General features: G+C 50.6%; 1 protein-coding gene across 1 annotated transcript in view; it reads right to left on the bottom strand.

Moving 5' to 3' along the window:
- Nucleotides 1-13,866, bottom strand: part of ATP23 (ATP23 metallopeptidase and ATP synthase assembly factor homolog) — an 87,549-nt gene extending 73,683 nt beyond the window's left edge. Inside the window, exons 1-2 of the mRNA XM_059936363.1 lie at nucleotides 13,591-13,866; nucleotides 11,646-11,734 (exon numbers count right to left, since the gene is read on the bottom strand). The gene's annotated coding sequence lies outside the window, so the exon portion shown is untranslated. The remainder of the gene's footprint in view (nucleotides 1-11,645; nucleotides 11,735-13,590) is intronic.

The raw sequence follows: 13,866 nt of genomic DNA, 5'->3' as shown, positions 1-13,866 counted from the left end.
ACAGATGGGCCAGCGCTGGCCACCACCCAGTCACGCTTCGCACGATGATTGGTTTTCAAAGGAGGACAGGGTTTGTGAATGGAGCCAGCTTGTCGCTTGCTGCCTTCGAAAGGATGCTGCTGGGTCGCGTGGCCAGCCTGGGCCCCCTTGTGAATGGGGCATCACCGGTGGGTGGTGAACAAGCCAGAGGTGACTCCACATCCCCTCCCCCTGTCCCTGATGAGGCTGAGGCAGAAGGAAGGGGGAGAAGTGCCCTAACCCTTCTCTCTGCTGACAAGTCTAATCCTCCATTGGTCTTCCTCTGTGCTAGCCCTGTATCAGTTAGAATCAAGTTTAGTTGCACATACAAAAAAAAAAAAGAAGTTAAGATGGAAGTTTCTTTTTCTCTCATGTAAAGAAGTCCAAAGATAATCAGAGACCTAGGCCCCTTGCATCTGCTACTCTGGCATCCTTAGTCCTTACATGCCACTCCTGGCCTAACATGGCTGCTCACACTCCAACATCATATCCACATTCCAGCCATCAGAAGCGCAGGGCATATGCCAGCCCTTTTTTTTTTTTTTTTTTTGCAATTCCCCAGAAGCTGCCACACAAAAGCTTACACTTAATAGACCACAACTTAGTTAGATGGTTACACCTAGCTGCAAGAGAGGCTGGGGGCCTCCCTGATTGCGCAGTGGTTAAGAATCCACCTGCCAATGCAGGGGACACAGGTTCGAGCCCTGGTCCAGGAAGATCCCACATGCTGCAGAGCAACTAAGCCCGTGCACCACAACGACAGAGCCTATGAGCCACAACTACTGAGCCCGCGTGCCAACTATTGAAGCCCACGCACCCTAGAGCCCGTTCTCCATATCAAGAGAAGCCACCGCAATGAGAAGCCCGCGCACTGCAACGAAGAATAGCCCCCACTCGCCACAGCTAGAGAAAGCCTGCGTGCAGCAATGAAGACCCAACGCAGCCTAAAATAAATAAATTAAATAAATAAATCTTTTAAAAAAAGATTAGGGCTGTTTTACCTATAGGCTTCTGTATCCAACACTTCTCATTTAAAAAAAAAAGAGAGGCTGGGAAATGTGTTGTTTGTTTTCTCTGGCCATGTGTTTCCTGGCAGACAATTCTCCATGGTTCTATTCCATTTCTGCGCATCTTGCAAGTGAAGCACTGACTGTCCTCCATTTTAGATTATCATTTCCAGGATATAGTGAACATCCATAGAAGGTATATAGTGCCTTCCTCTAGAGTGAAGGGCAAGCATACTTCCCGTTATAAAAGATTTGGGTTCCCCAAGTTCGGGGTTCCTCTCCTGAAATGCTACTGACTGTGTGTCCTGACATCATCACCTGGCCATCCTTGTGAAGCCCTATGGGAACTGAGGCTGATACTCTTCTACTGCTATTGCTGTAATAAACTGCCCTTCATCTCTGACCCAGGAGTCTCAGCTCCCCGGCAACTATCACAGGGGCTAATTTGCTAGCTTGTAAATAGAATAAAATCTCAGACCTTCACAGTTCTCAACAGTGTTCAGCTGAGAATCAGGGTTTCTGTGGGGCGGTTACTAGAAGTCTGCCACAGGTCCCTTCCAGCTGCATAAACTGTCCACACAGGTGTTTTCAGGTACCTCTGCCGCTCCCACAAGCAAACAGAGGCATCAGCCTTCGGATTAAACTCCAGCCACTTGCGCAACTCCAGCAGGTCCTGACATGTCCAAAGCTGGGGGGTGGGGTTAAAACACTTGCTCGCCTCCTCGCCTCTGACCATTCTCTCAGGGCCCCATGGACCTCCTTGTCCCCAGGTGGTACATTCTCAGATTCCAGGAGGATGTTGAATCCTGCTCTGGCTCTGTATCTGGAATGACATGGTGACCTTCCCTCAGTTCCCTGAACCAAACTGCCCTCCTTCTCCATCCCTCACGCCATCTCTTTCAGTGCCCCTCCTCTCCACTCCCCCACCCTCCCACCAATGCCTCCCAGGTCAGGTCCCCCTGACCCACCTGAGGGAGCTACAACCCTCAGTTGGCCTGTTCTGCAGCTGCCTCCCATCCCTAAGACAGTTCTCCTCTGGGCAGTGAAGCTGGGGGTCCAGCGAGCCCATCTGTGCAACACCCCATCCCCGGCCCCCACTCAAGATGCTCATCTGGGGCTTCCCTGGTGGCGCAGTGGTTAAGAATCCGCCTGCCGATGCAGGGAAACGGGTTCGAGCCCTGCTCCGGGAAGATCCCACGTGCCACGGAGCAACTAAACTAAGCCCGTGCGCCGCAACTGCTGAAGCCCACGTGCCTAGAGCCCGTGCTCCGCAGCAAGGGAAGCCACCGCAATGAGAAGCCCGTGCACCGCAACGAAGAGTAACCCCCGCTCGCCACGACTAGAGGAAGGCCGCGCGCAGCAACAAAGACCCACGCAGCCAAAAATAAATAAATAAATAACATAAAAACGTAAAAGAATACAAGATGCTCATCTGTCTGATGAGCAGCCCCCTGAGCCTCCCTTCCTTCCTCCTGCAAGCCAGGGCTCTGAGGTCACCCTTAACCCCTCCCACCTCTCACCACCGCCCCTGCCATCCAGTCACTAAGTCCTGCCTCCTAAGTTTCTCTGGTGTCTGTTCCCTCTGCCCCAAACCCACCGCCCTGGTTCACACCCCATTGCTTCTTGGCTGGTTTCTCGTAGCAGCCACCTACCAGGTGCCCCTGAACTCCAGTCCAGGCTCCACAGAGTGCCCAAGTGACCATTCCAAGAAGTAAACGGACTCGTAGCGCTCACCCCCTGCTGAACGAGGTTCAAACGTCTTACCATGGCACCTAAGCCCTTATTGTCCCACCCTCTCCTAAACCACCTGAGGGTAAGCCACGCTGGGCTTCCCTGCAGTTCCCCGAAAACGCCCTGCTCTCAAACACCCCTGCGCTTTCACACCTGCTCTCAATCCTTCTGGGAATGCCCTTCTTCACTCCTCTCCCTGCCCACTTTCTGGGCACCTACCTCTTCCTATCCATCTTTCAAGACCCATCTCAAGCATGACCTCATTTGAGAAGCTGTCCCTATGGTCCTCCACAACGCCAGCAGCTGGGCTCTGCCCCCTTTCCTGCCACACAACTGTGCACACACACTATCTCCATTAGGGCATGTCCCCATTACGCAATTATTTGTTCACATTGTCTCCTCCTCCAGATGGTAAGATCCTGGAGAGCAGACACCAGAATTGTTCGTCTTTGTGACCCAGCCATGCTCCATAAATCCTGGCTGACCAAATAAATGGATTGTTTCACTTCACTCATCTCTAATCCCAAGGCTCACTGGATGGTGAGCTGTGACCAAGTAACACAGCTCAAGAGAGAGGTCGCCCTGAGGGTTTCAGGCTGGAAGACGACTCCAGAATGCAGAAAGAGGAACACTGAGGCTGGGGAGGGGTGTATGGGGGTTGCTCCCTCATGAAGACCAAGGAATGGCTGCCAGATAGTGAGGGGCATAGAGAAGAGTCAGGTCCCAAAGGAAATGCAGACCTGGAGCAGCATGGCTATTCCCTGGCAGGTATGTGCATGGTGGAGGGAAGGGGGCAGGGAGGGGAGACCCAGTGGGGTCCGGATTTGAACCAGATGCTACCAGATCCAGCAGGCAGGCCCAGAAGGAATCCCTTAGCAGCACTCTCAGGAAATCCAGGGCTCAGGGTATTCCCTTGGCTCCCAGGACAGGGAGCTCAGTCCAGTGACAAGGGACATTGTCTCCTACCTCACTGCCAAGGAAAGAGACCCTACACAATGAGACCTGGCTCACATATTAAAAAGCTTCACACCCTAGGGACTTCCCTGGCGGTCCAGTGGTTAAGACTTCGCCTTCCAATGCAGGAAGGGTTCGATCCCTGGTCGGGGAGCTAAGACCCCACATGCCTCGGGGCCAAAGAACCAAAACATAAAACGGGGTCAATGTTGTGGTAATTTCAACAGGGACTTTAAAAATGGTCCACATTAAACATTTTAAAAACTCTTTGAAAAAAAAAAAAAAGCTTTACACCCTAAATGCAATGTGACATCCCTGATTGGATTTGGATTTTGGAACAGAAAAAGGACATGAGTGGAAAACATGAAATCCGCAAGAAGTCAACAGTTTGGTTAATAGTATTGCGCCAATGTTAATTTCTTCATTTTGACAAATGTACCACTGTTAGGGAAGTTGTTAACTTTAGGGGAAGCTAGGTAAAATGAAGAGTATTTGGGAACTCTCTACACTATCTTGCAACTTTTCTGTAAGTCTAAACTTATTCCAAATATATTAAAATAAAACAAAACCCCAAAAACCTTTAAAACATAAGTTCAAGATTTAAGAGGCAGAGAGAGAAAGCAAAAGTTCAAAGGGAAGGTAAAGGTGCAGAAAGTGGGATATATGTTTAATTCTTAGTTAGAAATCTGAAGACCTTTGCTGTATGCATTTATCCACTCAACAAATATTTATTGAGCATCTACTATGTGCCAAGCATTGTTTGCAGAGTCAGGGTTACAGCAGTGAACAAAACAGAACCAATCCCTGCCATCCTGGGGCTTACATTTTAGTGAGTCTAGACTCACTAGTCTACACTCTAGAGCTTAATCTGTTTGTCTAACCCCACTCCACCCTACAGGCTCCAACACTCAGCCCCCAGCACTGAAAAGCTGGGCCAGTTCCTCTCGGGGTCATATCAGGGTCCAGGAAGGGCTTGCTTTGACCAGCGAGAGTCAGGAGGCCTGAGGTGGCCCCGGATTGTGCGCCGAGTTCGGCTGCTTCTTGGCTTCTGACTAGAGATGGAACTACATGCCTGACCTTTGTCATTTGTAACATGAGTAAAGCAGTAAGGAACCAACTTTCTCCCAGAGATATGCTTAAGTTCAGTGGGCATGAAAGTGTGTTCAAAGGATAAAAGTGCTTGCATTAATACGATTGTTGTAAATATTTAGATTCAGACTAAGAAGTGGGTTAGGACCTCTCTTCTGTAGTTACTACAAACCCTCCTCCTTCCGTCGTCAAAGAACCTTCGCAACTGGAGTAAAAAATCGAGGCAAACATTGCGCGCTCAGCCAGGGTCAGGCCCACGCAGCCGCTTGGTCCTTAGGCAGTCCTGGTGCAGCGGGCAGGAAGCGCGGAGTGTCCCCGGCCTGCGCTCGCCTCGGCTCCCAGGGGAAGGGCCGGCGGCTGTGGCGCCGCGCTCTGGACGGGGATCCGCGCCGAGGGCGCCGCGACAGGTACCGGAGAGCGGACCGCACCCCTTAGGAGGTCCACGCTGGCGACTCGCGCCGTGCCCCGCGAGGGGCCCAGCCGCCTTCGGAGGGAAAGTTGTTGCTCAACCCTGAGGAATGCGGAGCCGCAGCGGCGGCGGGCGGAAGCGGCGGGAGGATCACAGCGACGGCCGGCCGGGGACCGCGCTGGGGCGGCGCGCTGCAAACTTGGCCCCGTGAAAACCCCGGGTGCGGCGCGCAAAGCTGGGCCGCCCCAGGCCCAAGCCGGCCCACGGCCTGGAGGTGACAACCACGCGGCCCGGTGGTGCAGCGCGGGGCTAGGATGGCCGGGCCGTTTGGGAAGGGCGGTGGCAGAGGCAGGCCCGAGGACAGAGGCAAGAACCTCCCACTGAGAACTCCAGGAAGGCAGAGGTTTTTGTCTTTTATGATCTCGATTAGCCCCCCACGCCTGCAGAGTGCCATGAACAGAGTAGGCACTCAATAAACAGTTTTGAAAGTGTGATCTAATCCCTCCCGGCCTCAGTTTCCTTCTCGGTGCAACAAACGGTTTGATCTCTGAGGCCCCTAGCAACTCTGAAATTCTAGGATGCTGAGATTAAATCCCATGTGTACTGCTGTGGTTTTGCTTTTAGTTTTTCAGGGACATTTTTAGTGCTACCCTTTATGATGTGCCAGGAGTGAATTTGACACCAGATGGCTTTTTTTTTTTTTTTTAAATAAGAAAGAAGACAAAGGGAGGGAAAAAAATATTTTCCAACTGGCAGTGCTGCCAGCATTTTGGAAGAGAATCCAGGGAGGCAAAGAGGGGCTGTTTCAGCCTGATTCTTCCTCCTCCCGCACACTCTGCCACCCTGGCCGCCACCATAAATGGGGTAGATCAGATTGGAGCTTTTTATAGATGAGGCGAAGGGAACATCATCACAGGAAGCTCCACCCCGAGTTAGGGCTTGCTTTGTCCTCTCCTGCTCTCACAGGGGACTGGCCCCTGAGCCACAGGGGCAAGGATTCCAGCTACAGGCAGGGCTCCGGCTACAAGCTGACCCTGGCGTTAATTAGAAGAACAGAGAGACACCTGGCAAATCAAAAGCTAGCGTTCCCCGCCTGGGGAACATTAAGGAAAAATAGCCCAAATGGCAGTGTCTCTTCTGGAATTCCTCTCTTGGATCCCAGCTCCCTCTCCTCACACAGGGAGGAGGGGAACTGGTCCTTGCTCAGAATGGCCTCTAGCTCAGTTCTTAATATTGTGGCAAGGAGAAGGGAAATTCCTAGAATGAGCCAGTTTGGCAGTGTGTACTGTGGTGTCAAACAGGGATGGACACCTGCAGTCACACTGCTTGGGTTCAAATCTTGGCTGCACTACCCACTAGTTGTTTGACTAGGACAGTGACTTCGCCTCTCTGTGCCTTAGTTTCTTCCACTGTAAAATGGAATAAACCACCCCCCCCCGCGCCCCTCCACCGCCCTTGTAGGATTGTTGTGTAGATTTAATGAGATAGCACAAGAAAATTGTTAGTGGTCTGCCTCTTCAACAGATCAACAAGGAACGTGTTCAATGTTTTTCTTATTTGTTCAGCTTCAGGATCCCCCAAACTAGGACCTCTTGCTGGATAGGCCCTTGAAGAGCCCCACTGTGGCACTGTCACCTCTGGGCAAAGGGATCTCAATCCAGCTAACTGGTCCCTCCCTCCTCCTTCTTCACATCCCCAGGAGACTGGAGGAAGGCAGCACAGGATGAACAGAAATCATGCATCAGGCTCCAACTTGATGAATCACCTTAAAGGGATGGGGTGGGGGAAGCTCAGTAAGAAATAGGTCACCCTTAAACCTGGGGGAAGAAGGGCACAGTAGGTGAGGAGAGGGGACCGTTGGTGCTAGGCTGGGAGGGTGTCACCACTGCAGTAGACAGTGAGGGGATTGTAATGGTGATGGTCACCGTGGTATATAACCCGATGAGGTATCCTTGATTTTCTGCTGATAAATTGTTTTCTAGTTGTTTCAGATGCAGAGTTCTTGAATCCTTTACCAGCAAGCTCCTTGAGGTTAGGTTTTATCTTTCTGTTGTGGTATCCACCCCACACAAACTCCCAGGAGAAGCTACACAAAAAGTAAACACTCTGGAAGTGCTTATTGATTCGGTTGAGCTGTTTGTTATGGACTAAAGGTGTGTGTGTGTGTGTGTGTGTGTGTGTGTCTGTCCATCCATCACCCCCCCCCCACCGCACCACCCAAATTCATATGCTGAGATCTTAACTCCCAATGTGATGGTATTAGGAGGTGGGGCCTTTGGGTGGTGATTAGATCATGAGCCCTCATGAATGGAATTAGTGCCCTCTTAAAAGAGATCGCATAGAGCTCTCTTGCCCCTTCTGCCATGTGAGCACACAGCTAGCAGCCAGCCATCTACGAACCAGGAAGCGGGCCCTCACCAGACGCTGACCCTTCCTGCACCTTGATCTGGAAATGGGAATGTGAAAAATAAATTTCTCTTGTTTATAAGCTTCCTAGTCTATGGTATCATGTTACAGCAGTCTGAACTAAGACATGTTAAAACAGAGCAACAGGTTGGGACTCTAGACTGGAGGGACAAGGGGAGACAGGTGGTAGCACCAGGGTCACCTGCTGGCCCCAAGTGTCTTTCCTTCAACCCACAGGCTCTCTCTCAAAATACAGCATTCAAACTTTTTCAGCCTCTAGAAAGTCAATGACACCTCGGTTCCCAGCCTGTCCTGTCACAGGGGAGCTAATGTCCACGGCAGAGCCAGGAAAATACATGTCTTCAGCTATTCTGTCACTCCTGGCCCGAGTGAGCCTCCAAGGCAAGCTCTGCCGCCATGTCTTTCCCTTTCTGGAATTCCCAGCCAGGACAGAGCCAACTGCTGCTCCCTGAGACATTTTCTGGAATCTCCACATGGTTCTTCACGTGGCTGGCTCATTCCCACCCTTTGGGTCTCCTCTTCAGAGCGGACTTTCTGAACCACCATCTATCAAAATTAACCACCCCCCTAAGATTACCTTCCATTACCTTATCCTGTTTATTGTGTTATTTACATGCTTATTGTCTCTCTGCTCCACTCAGACTGAAAGTTCCGTAAGAGCGGGGATCTTGTCTTCTGCTCATCACCACATCTCAGCCGCTTTCACAATGCCTGGTATATAGTAAGTGTCTACTTAATAACTGGTGGTCCCCTCCCAGAGTTATTCCCCTTCTCTCTAGCATTTTTAGTCAATTCTTATTTATGAGGTAATTCTTGTACCTTCAAAAGATGCATCAGTCTCCTTTATTTTGAAAACTTATCAATCCTCCTCCTTAGCCATCAGCTTATTTTTCCCTCCTTCGCCCCAGGCTACCAGGGAAAGATACTTGGCAGTGTCTTATGTGTCGGTTAGGACCTTTTGGTGGAAAGCAACAAAAGACCAACTAAAAGTGGCTTAAACAATGAACAAGTATATCATTTTTCAGAGGCAGACAGGATTGATTCCACCTTCAACAAGGTCAAGGCTCCAGTCAGCTTCTCTGTGATTCTATGGAGACCCCTGGCCTAGTGGGCTTCCCACCTCATGTCTCATTGACCAGGGTTGTATCACATGCCTGGGCCTAAACCAATCACTGGCAAGGAGGCAGAAGCACACTGACTGGTTGCTTAGATTTATCAACATTCATCGCCTGTGGCTGAGGGGGGGTCCCCTTCCCTGAGTACAGGGCAGGTAAATTCCAGAACAAAATCAAGGCTTACCAGCCCAGAAAAAAAGGTAGGGAGCGGCTATTGAATCTGTGAGCTGCCCAATAACCTTCCAATAAACTGTTTTTCTGCTTAAGTTAGCCAGAGTTGGTTTCTGTGGCCTGTAACCACAGAATTCTGGCTGATGCAGCTCTGGGGCTGCACAGTGAGGAGTGACAGAAGTGGCATTCATGGCCAGGAAGGGTGATGTCAGCACACAGCCATGAGATGGAATAGAACGGCCACACAAGGAGCAGGCGTGGAATAGCTCTAAGACCCCGGAAACAGCCCGTGGGGTTTTGAGAGCTGGGTGATTAGGGCTTAGAGCCAGAGGCTGTATACTTCAAGTGACTTTACTGTGATTGTACCCCCAGGCTATGTAACCTGGGGAAGGTGGGTCACATGGAAGTTCAGTAAATATTGAAGTGGACTGAAGTGACCACCCTCCCTTTTAAAAACTCTATCCTTCCTCCGTGTCCAAGAGGCCATCCATGTAGATGACTGAAATGACTGGCCTTTCCCACCCACCGCGTTTCCTGCAGAAGACTTGAGCAATCACACAGCCCTTTCCCCCCACCTCACATCTCGCCCTCCTCAGGGACGGGCCGCTTGGTGGTTCTGCCCTTGAGCGGCTCTCCCACCTCTGGACCCAAGACTCCACTGTCACTCCGACCTGCCTCACCTTCAAACCTGAGCCTCAGACCCGCCCTCTCTGACCTTAAACTCCTTTCTTTCTGCTCCTCCTCTCGGCTGCCCACTCCTCTGAGCCTGCTTCGAAGAACTTGGTTCAGTCCCTGGTACATAATCAACATCTGATTAGTGGTTATCAAGACTGTCTCATCCTCTTCTGCCTGCTGGCGAATGGCCTGCCCCAAAGCCAGTCACTTTACTGCCTCTCCCCTCCCCCCTGTCCCCATTCTAGAGCGCCCCCCAGCCCCTCACTCTCTCCCTCCCAGCTAGGGGTTACTCCCTGCCTCTCACTACCTCCTTCCCTGTTCCTTGCTGCCTTCTCCACTGATTCTCAGTCTCACCTCACCCAGGCCTCACTGGGGCCCAGTAATCCTTATTATCTCTGGGGGCCTCGCAATCAGGTTCCCACAGCAGCTCTTCTAAGCTCGGAAGCTCCTCTCCTCCCCTGCTCACCTCCTCCTACAGATAACCCCCTCCCTCTTTGTCAGCAGCAGCAGCAGTGTCAGGCACAGACGGCTCTACTGTCCACCTCAGGGAGACATCTCAGACCTGTGGTCACAAGATGGTGGACTACAGCCCTTTCTGTCCCCTTTTTCTCTCAAAACATCACCCTCAAAACAAGGAGAATCAGAAACAGAAACCCAAGCTCCACCTTCAACTAAACTAGGAGATATTAAGAGTCCTGAACTGGGCTTCCCTGGTGGCGCAGTGGTTAAGAATCCGCCTGCCAATGCAGGGGACATGGGTTCGAGCCCTGGTCTGGGAAGATCCCACATGCCGCGGAGCAACTAAGCCCGTGCGCCACAACTACTGAGCCCGCATGCCACAACTACTGAAGCCCGCACACCTAGAGCCCGTGCCCCGCAACAAGAGAAGCCACCGCAATGAGAAGCCTGTGCACTACAACGAAGAGTATCCCCCGCTCGCCGCAACTAGAGAAAGCCCGTGCGCAGCAACGAAGACCCAATGCAGCCATAAATAAATAAATAAAATTAAAAAAAATAATAATCCTGAACTACATCGTATGAAAACAGAAAGTGTATGGGAGAGTGGCAAGAAAGGCAGGCCCAGAACATCCAGAGGCACATGCCCACGAGAAGCAAGTGGACTCTCCCCTCAGAGAGGCTAGGAATTGGAAGGAGTCAGTAAACTAGAAGGCAGGGGTCTAAAAGCTGGGGGCTTGTTCAAAGACCTACTTAAAGTGCAATTTGATCGTCAGGAAACTCAATGGTACCCAGCGCAATGAAGTGATTTACTGTGTCCCCTTCCCCACTCATGCAGGAGACAGGAAGATCGATACTAGAGATACAGTATTGAAACAGAGAGATTCTGGACTTTGCGGGGGGTCGGGGGGAGAAGAAGGAGCGGGATCAAAAGCTGAGGGAGGGGGCTTCCCTGGTGGCGCAGTGGTTGAGAATCTGCCTGCCAATGCAGGGGACACGGGTTCGAGCCCTGGTCTGGGAAGATCCCACATGCCACGGAGCAGCTAAGCCCGTGCGCCACAACTACTGAGCCTGCGCGCCTGGAGCCTGTGCTCCGCAACAAGAGAGGCCGCGATGGTGAGAGGCCCGCGCACCGCCATGAAGAGTGGTCCCCACTTGCCGCAACTAGAGAAAGCCCTCGCACAGAAACGAAGACTCAACACAGTCCTAAATAAATAAATAAATAAATAAATAAAAAAGAACGTGAATTTCTAAAAAAAAAAAAAAAAGCTGAGGGAGGGACTTCCCTGATGGTCCAGCGGTTGAGACTGCGCACTCCCAAAGCAGGGGGTCTGAGTTCAATCCCTGGTTAGGGAACTAGATCCTGCATGCTGCAACTAAAGATCCCACATGCCCCAACTAAAGATCCCACATGATGCAACAAAGATCCTGCGTGCCGCAACTAAGACCCGGCGCAGCCAAATAAATAAATATTAAAAAAGAAAGAAAGAAAAGGAAAGAAGGAAGGGAAAGGAAAGGAAAGGAAAGGAAAGGAAGAAAGAGTGAGGGTGGGATAAAGCCATTTTAGGTAGGCAAAAGTCTCTAAACTCTTACCTCCCAGGCATTCTTTCTCAGGAAGCTACTGGAGGATGTGCTTCATCCAAACAACGAAGTAAACCGAGGAAGAGGAAGACACTGGGTCCCTGAAAGAGGAAAAGGGCAAAGTGAATTCTTAATTACTGGCCATGGGAAGTCCCAGGGTGACAGGTGTGCTACAGGCCTCAAGAGCAACGCATCCAGAGAAAAGCAGAAGGATGGAGCACCGCAGGACAAATGTCTCCAAGGAGAAACAAAACAGAACCAATAAGATTATATGACAGGTTTGGCCATATGCAAAACTGTACTGAGAAGGCGTTTTACAGAGCTGTTGAAGGGTGTGGGAAGATGGAGTCAGAGATTCAAAGAAAACCAAGCAAATAAAAAATGAGGCAATTAACTCCAGGAAAAACAAAAAAGTAGTACAAGAAAGGAAATGTAAACAGAGCACACAACAAAAAGTTATATTAGAAAAGGAAATGGAACCAGCATACTTGCCTCAAAAGTAAACAATATTTTCAAAGTCAATAATGAGATCACTGAAGATGGATTTAACCCTAAATTGTGATATAAACATAATGGGGGTGGGAAGAAGGGAAGAAGCAAGGAAGAGAACCAAAACCCTCATCTACCAAGACAAGGAGTCAACAAATTAGATAAATGAACCCAGAATGGCAGTACATATAATATTTAGAAATAAGGAAGGAAATACCAGAAGACACAGCTAAACGAGTTGAAAGCGGTTGCCCCTGGGGAGTAGGATTAAAATTGGGAGAAAGGCCAGTGGGACTTCTGTTTTTATTACAAGCCCTTTAGAATGATTTGATTTGTAAGCAATGTGTTTGTATTAGCTCGATAAAAATAAATATTAATTTTATAAAGCAACTATAAAAGGAGGTGTCACATCCTCCACTACAGAATGCCTGAGGAACTCTGTGTAGACTCAAAGGAGCAAGGGTCTCCCTATCCTCATCCCCTCCCAGATGGGCATTACTCATCAGCTCAGCCCTCTTCTCCCAGATGCACTCTCTCCATCTCCTCCTGTTCTGTCGGCCATTCACAGGGTGGCTGTACTCCAGCCCTACTGAACTGTCAGTGTCCAGAACGTGCTTCTGGGACTTCGCATGCACCACGCCCTCTACCTGGAAGGTTACTCTTTCCTATTCCACTCTCACCCCAACCTATATAGGATAGTTTAAACTTCAGCCCTCAGCTGAGATAACACTTACACCATAGCCATCCTCCTTCCTACCCTAGTCTGGGCTAAATGCTCTTCCTCTGTGTTTTCCTACAACTCTGCGTCCCCACTGTCGCTCTTAGCACACTGCTCTGTAAATATCCCTCACTTGTTTAGCTTTCCCACTAGACTGTAAGCTCAATGAGGACAGGAACTCATTCGTAATCACTCTAGTTCCAGGTCAGGACCTGTGACTGGTAAAATAGTCGATGATCATGCAAATGGCTAAATACATGATTCACATTTAGTAAGAGCTCAATAAAGATTTGAAAGAGTAATAAATATTCAAATGCAGACCTCCCCCTCCATCCAAAATATGCCTCCCTCCTGTCATCTCCATTCTACCCTCTATACTCTCCCTCTCCTACAAGGTCAAACTTCTCAGGCAAGTTGGCTGTGGCCAGTGCCTCAACTTCCAGTCTACCCACTCCTGCCTTGACCTCATAAAGCAGCCAAGGCCCCTTCACGGGACCAGGTTCAGCTCCACTAAAGGGATTTCTAACTGAGTCCACACTAAAATTGACGGAGCAGTTTAGAGACTGTCTGCACAGCCCGGAAGGAAAGCAACCCCCTCTTAGTTTTCTTGTCCCCGGGCCCAAAGTACAGCTCTCAGAGGCCTGGCTGGGCCCCAGGCTAAGCAGAGGGGACACGGTTAGCTCTTGACTTGGGCCTAACAAAGATCCGTCTTGGCATAAACTAAGCGACTGGCTCTACCCAGTCTCTCACCTCCCTGTCCATTTTGCTTTGGTGACTCCCGGCCAGTGTTTCCAATGGGAAAGGCGTGAGGCCCCTGCCTGGGTGCAGGGAGGCCTGGAGGTAAGAAGCGTGAGTGCTCAGCGTGGGCCAGGCACACAGTAGGCGCTGGAGGGTAAAAATCCGCCTGGCATCACTCCCCAAACGAAGCTGGCCTCCACGAGGTCTGGGGAGAAGGCACCGGATCCGCCTCACTGCAAAGCCTCTAGGTCGCCCGCCTAGGTCAGGGGCGTCCTGCCGCCCCACCCC

Source organism: Balaenoptera ricei, chromosome 10 (genome assembly GCF_028023285.1).
Source record: "Balaenoptera ricei isolate mBalRic1 chromosome 10, mBalRic1.hap2, whole genome shotgun sequence".
Classification (NCBI taxonomy): domain Eukaryota; kingdom Metazoa; phylum Chordata; class Mammalia; order Artiodactyla; family Balaenopteridae; genus Balaenoptera; species Balaenoptera ricei.
This window is presented reverse-complemented; position numbering and strand designations above follow the sequence as displayed.